The sequence below is a fragment of the Coptis chinensis genome, chromosome 3 (genome assembly GCF_015680905.1).
Source record: "Coptis chinensis isolate HL-2020 chromosome 3, ASM1568090v1, whole genome shotgun sequence".
NCBI classification, from domain to species: domain Eukaryota; kingdom Viridiplantae; phylum Streptophyta; class Magnoliopsida; order Ranunculales; family Ranunculaceae; genus Coptis; species Coptis chinensis.
In genome coordinates, this window is record NC_141458.1 from 54,869,882 (window position 1) to 54,875,909 (window position 6,028).

At 38.2% G+C, this 6,028-nt stretch overlaps 1 long non-coding RNA gene and 1 pseudogene across 1 annotated transcript; both read right to left on the reverse strand.

Annotated features, from left to right (window-relative positions):
- Positions 1-570: 570 nt before the first annotated feature.
- Positions 571-1,439, reverse strand: LOC147510062 (uncharacterized). The gene is made up of 2 exons (XR_015218730.1): positions 1,009-1,439; positions 571-911 (listed from the first exon to the last, which is right to left on the reverse strand). It is a non-coding gene; the product is annotated as an uncharacterized LOC147510062 (long non-coding RNA).
- A 1,508-nt stretch (positions 1,440-2,947) lies between these two features.
- LOC147510063 (putative clathrin assembly protein At4g32285 pseudogene) lies at positions 2,948-5,432 on the reverse strand (annotated as a pseudogene).
- Positions 5,433-6,028: the final 596 nt, after the last annotated feature.

Genomic DNA, 6,028 nt, shown 5'->3' on the forward strand with positions numbered 1-6,028 from the left:
TTAGCTAGTATCCAAACATCATTCCAAAGATTAATATTTATACATGTACCCACATGCCAAGTTGAGTTTTTATGATGAGAGGTAGTATATGTAACATACCTTGCCAAACCATGATGAATCTTTTTTTATTTACTTGAGGGAGTGAAGCGTGCAGGAAAGCACTTTGCTTTGATCTGTATGATGTGTTAGTGAGAAGCCTTTGTAACTTCTTCGATGCAGAATCCAACCTGACAGTCTTCCTTTTACTGTAAGTTTCCAGAATTACCTACTGAAAAAGCATCATTCCAAGAATGACCACCACTCTGAGGGGTACCGTCAAGCATAGTGACGGCCACATACCACGTTCAGACGATTCGAAGATATCAACTCCTTTTTTTTAACTTAAATTATATCAATCATTGAGAAATATGTGTATAGACCCGGACTGAGGTCGAACACATTGCTTTGGATTCAATACGTAGTACGTACTACCTATTTTTAAGTTATAATGTAAAAGGATGTGTTGGAAATGTTGAACATCAACTCAAGGATGTCCACCATGTTATAGCGATAATGTAAAAGGATGTGTAATGGAAACTTCTGACAGATTTTATAGAGTTGGAACACTAAAAAGAGAGGAAAAAATAAAATCAGATAAATCGTCTTGAACCACTCTTCCCATACAACAACGTACAGTAGTTTAATTCCATTCCATGTCTATCTCCATGGATGCTTCGACCTTATTCTAAAAGCAAGCAGTGCCTAACAGCCTACTTTATAAAAGCACAAAAAACTGAGTGATGGATTACTGAATTGTAAGCTCCTTCCAAGCTACAAACTTCAATTCTGTCGCCTAGTCTGGGGTTGGAAGGCTGGATTGATGCCCTCGTCCAAGTATACATAAACTCGCCAAGTGCTGTATTATTAGTGCCCTAATAGACAGCAACAACAACGTATGAGAAGGCAAAAAAACAAAAAAAACAAAAAAGTAAAACCAAAATCGAGAAGAGTGTATCAACATAACCAGACCGCAAAAAATGACCAGGGTTCTCTTCCAGGACCCAATTAAATGCATGTTCAAACATTCAGACAGATACTAAGACAGATCAACATTGCAAGGAGGTATTCTGCAATAGGCACAATATTATCCAAAAATAGAAGTAAAGGTATTAGTCTATTAGATCAACTACAAGATCCCGGAATATAGCAATTAAAAAATATACTGACATTCAAAAGAGCATGTCTACTAATACCTATTTCAAAGCCACTAAAACCATTGTCGATTATTAGTAATATTGCACAAAGTGTATGCAAGAAAACACGAGTTTAGCCACCAAAATCAAGACCAAGTAGCTCAGTAGAAAGACTCCTAAAAAGGTATATATGATCACATGTTTGATGTTACCAATTAGAATCAAACAAAAAGACAAAAAAGAAAAGAACAATAGAACATCGCCAAGAATGCTCCCCCCAAAAAGATTTGCATGAGCTCCTAAAAGTTTTTTCTTTGAAAAAATGTACAACTGCCCCCTCTAACATAAATTTGTATTGATTGATTAAGATTGAATTGCATTATTTCCAAACCCTAGCTCTAATAAAATAGACTTATTTTCATAGCATAGCATCAACTCCACTTCTCCCAGGAGAACTTCAATTCACTTTGATGGAAGTGGGAGATGGGCAGAACTAGAAGAATGATCCTTGAGGTTCCAGAGAACTATGATCTGGTTTTTCCCACCAAAAACGCGTTACAAAAAAAAATTCTTGCTGACTCTTAAACTCTAAACTGTTTTTGAGGCAGCACAAAAATCAAGATTTTGGATACCAGTAGATCTCACGAAATCTTGCAGTCCCCAAGTACGATTACAAAATTTTAGCAAGTAAATACACCAGAAATAAACTACACATACAAGTATTTGACATAAACAGACTATCAAAGGTGCATCTTCAAGTTCGTTGAATGTGCTCTTAATGAATATACTACATCTACAAGCATTGTTCCTCTATAATACTTTTTTTGTGGGTACCCTGAAAACGTTTTTAATCACCCAAAGATCACCTCCAACCCTACCACCCAAAGTTGATCTTTCAAACACAAATTAACAAAGAAACAAATAACCCAAAAGTAAAAACCAGTTCACTTATCAATGATGGAGATTTATCATGAGAAAGATACTTTTTAATACCAAAGCGCTAAAGCAACAATTTTTATCACTAATAAAAAAACTCTCCAAATAAGTAATTTAAATTTCTGAACTTTCATGAAGACTTCAGCAACCATGTTATGTAATTGGAACAGAAAACAAACAAAAAACTAAGGGTATATTTGTATAATCTCAGCTATTATCCGTTAGATTACTCCTTCATTTTCTTGGGGAGCTATAAATGACTGAAAGAAGAAGGTAAAAGTGTCTAAAAATAATCTAAAGATCCATGTCATATCAGTCTATCAGACAGTATACACTGTTTTAGCAGGTACTAAAATAGAGCAATCGACTACACATAATATCTAAGAAATGGAAAAAGAAAATTAATTCAACAAAATGGTGTTACTGCACACTATGTTAATTTGCTATAAACCAAATCCGAATTCGCAACACTTGGAAAATCAAACTGTAACTAAATGTATGCTTACAACGATTATAATGCCACCAGAAACTGCTTTACCCGAGAAAAGTGAATCATCCAAGTCCGACCAATCCTTGAGAAGAGTAAATAAAATAGCATAAACATCTTATGATTTATGAAGGAGAATATAAAGCAGATGTATGAAAAAATTCGGAATGCATTCAATAGTTGAATAGGATCTGCGCAGCAGCTTGTTAACTTACTTTAATTATTGCATCTCCAAGCAATGTAATGGAACGCCAGCAAACAACATGAGTTCCAGTTCTTGATATACTAACAGCACGCACACACTTCTGACAGATTCCGACCAATGATAGGTCTCCACTTGAGATTTTACACAAAAAAATAATTCACACCATCTTTATTTTCATTAAAAATAAATTAGCTCTTACATTCCATGAGAATATGTGAAAGCAAATCAAAGCGGAGTAGGAAAATGGATAAAAACACACGCTCTTTTCTTTTTAAGAGGAAAAAAATTCCCTTTACAATCAACAAGCGCACTATAAGAATTGATACATAATCTCTTATCACGCTTTCCACTCTGCCTTACTAGTCGCGAGTTCATAAACAAGTACAATGGAGAAACACAATTAAAGTAGATATATAGAAAAGTACAAAAAGAAAAAAGAATGTAAAACAGTTCAGCATCAACCAGTGATTCATGCAGGTAGAAAAATCATTATCGTGTGTAGTAATATCCACTTGGTCCCATTCCATTTACTGGTGGCATCCCATACGGCATCATGACAGGTTGACCAGGGGCATAGGTACCACCCCCAATCTTGGCCAAACTAACTTGACCTTTGCATTCCCTCCCTTGCATACTGCATCCACAGTTGTTGCTCCTGCATAAGAAGCTGCTGTTTTTTCTCTATCTCTGCCATCTGTACATACGATGGTGGAGGTATGGTTAGTGATGCGCAAATGGGTCCTGACCCACAGCCTGGATAGTCCCATCAGGAGCAGGGAGTGCCAACACTGGGGCACTGGTCTTTCCAGGCCCTAGAATTGCTACACTGCTTGCACTCCCTCCAGTTAATTGGGATGTGCTCGCATGCTGCCTTACTGTCCCTTGATCATACATGCCATTCAGCAACAATGGGTCCAATCCACCACCCATTGCAGCCTTCTGCTTGGATAAGTTACTTTCGCTGACTCAACAAGGGCCAATTCCCAGTCCGCTTCCCAGTCTCAGCTGCAGGTGTCTGCCAGGCCAAGTAACTTCAGATTCCCCATTGGAAGGGAATGCTTCCCATGATCCATTAGTACCAGATGCAGCTGGTTTAGAAAAACAGGGCAAGGGCCAACCTGTTGGACTGATCTTCAGCTGAAACAGCATCATCTGCTAAATTCAGTAAAATCCCCTGTCTCCAGCTTTACTTGGGGTTTGGGTTCAGGTTGAGGTGGAGGCGTGGAGTATAATTCTCTGGTGCAGGAAGCTTTGATTTCGCTCATGTCTTGCACTTCTACCTCTTCCTTCTTCCGGAGGAGGAGCAGGTAAGGCCTCCACTTTTCTCTCTGGACTCTTTGTTCTCTTGGACCTGTCCCTTACAAACTCTTCCAAAGTCTCCAAAAGCTTGTCGGAAATCCTCTGCACCTCTGGAAACTCAGACGACCTTGCCACACCCGTATCCTTACACCAATTGTAAAACCCGACAAGCTCATCAATCTGCTTGGCAGAACTAGTATAAGCCTCAAATGCCTTAACACAATCAGAATACTCCATTTCAAAAAACTGATCAAGTAAAACAGCCAATATTTCACAAATGTCAGCATAAAGCTGAAAACTTTCCTTAACAAGTTGATACAATGCAATCATAACCATCCTACTATTCTTCGCCAAACCCGTCGGACGACAAGACAGAAACCTATCAAGTAACCGCTGAAATTGACTCATCCTCCCCAATACACTCTCCATCTTCATCTCTCTAAGTGGTGTCACCGGCCCTTTCTTCCTCTCATCATCACCACCACCACCACGGCCGGCTTCAATCACATCCCCATAAGACCTCGATCTCGGAGGTGGCCTTGTTCCATACCCACCAAAATCATCTCTAAACCCTCCACCATACCCTCCAGGTGGCGATCTATAAGGCTCGTCTCGCCTTCCACCAAACCTATCATCATGCCCACTTCCACTACCCGATCTATAAGGCTCGTCTCGCCTTCCACCAAACCTATCATCACCACCACCACCACTACCTTGTCGTTTCTTCTCATAAACTAAACACTCCAACTTCTGATCAAGATACAGTGCATAAGTCCGTACAAAAGCAGAATGGTCCCAAGAATTAGAATGGGCCTCATCTCTAAAATCAGACAAATTAAGTAACCTCGTACCTTTCCTCGTAGCATACAAAATCTCTTGTTGAAACACAGGATCTCCTTCACTTAAAAGCCTGTGAACTAACATCAGAGCTTTTTAATCCAACAACCCAATCCCGTGTTTTCCCAAGCGTTTCGATATAGCAGCTACACAAGCATTGACATACATTCTTGAATAAGAAGTAAGTGTTAGAATTTCACGGATATATTTCTCGTCCGTCGGGTCGTCGTCATGTGTCATGGCTTTGACTATGGCTACTTCTAGATCTGGTGCTGTATTGCTTGCTACTTTTGCTATTCCAATACTTGTTTGGTCTTTTACTGCCCTGATCGCTTTCCTCATTGTGCTGGACGACATCTTAGAAACCAAAAAAAAAAAAAAAAATAGGATGGATCTGTTTTTAGAAGAGGTGTTGGTGGTGTTTATTAGATTTGATCAGAGATGAAATCGGAAGAACCAAAGCCTGACTGACAGAGACCACAAAAGTAACGGGGTAAAGGTACTATTTAAGATGGAGTTGAAAAATATGTTACTATTGAGTTTTGACATTTTCGAAATTTCAACACTCTTAAGTCAGAAACTCCGTATAATGCTGGTCAGAGTCGTGCCGACATATAATATGCAAGTACAGTACTTTCCCAAACGATAGCGATAGATTTTTTAGTAAAAAGGATATAGATAATTTCCTCTTTTTAGATATTGTTATTTTTGGCAAATTTTGACATGCCCTTTCCGAGCTTTTGAAAATGGAAACAGATATTCTTGTTAGTTTTAATTAGAACTGAAATGTTTTATCGAAGAAAAATAACTAGAACTGAATTGCTAGTTCAATTTTTCAATCTTTCAATCTTTTGAAAATTGAAATATATTTTAGAATTATTTTTTCCATAGAAACATGTTTTATATTCATCAAAGCATTAAAGGTATACAGTACTACTGTCCAAAAGAAAAGTGGGCAGAGAGTTCACATCCTGGTTATGGAAAGCCCACCTAGCCAGTTTGTAAGCTTCACCATTAAACTGTCTACTAATCCAAATAAACCGACAAAAAACTAAAGGATGACATAAACCTTGAATCATATATCTAATAGGT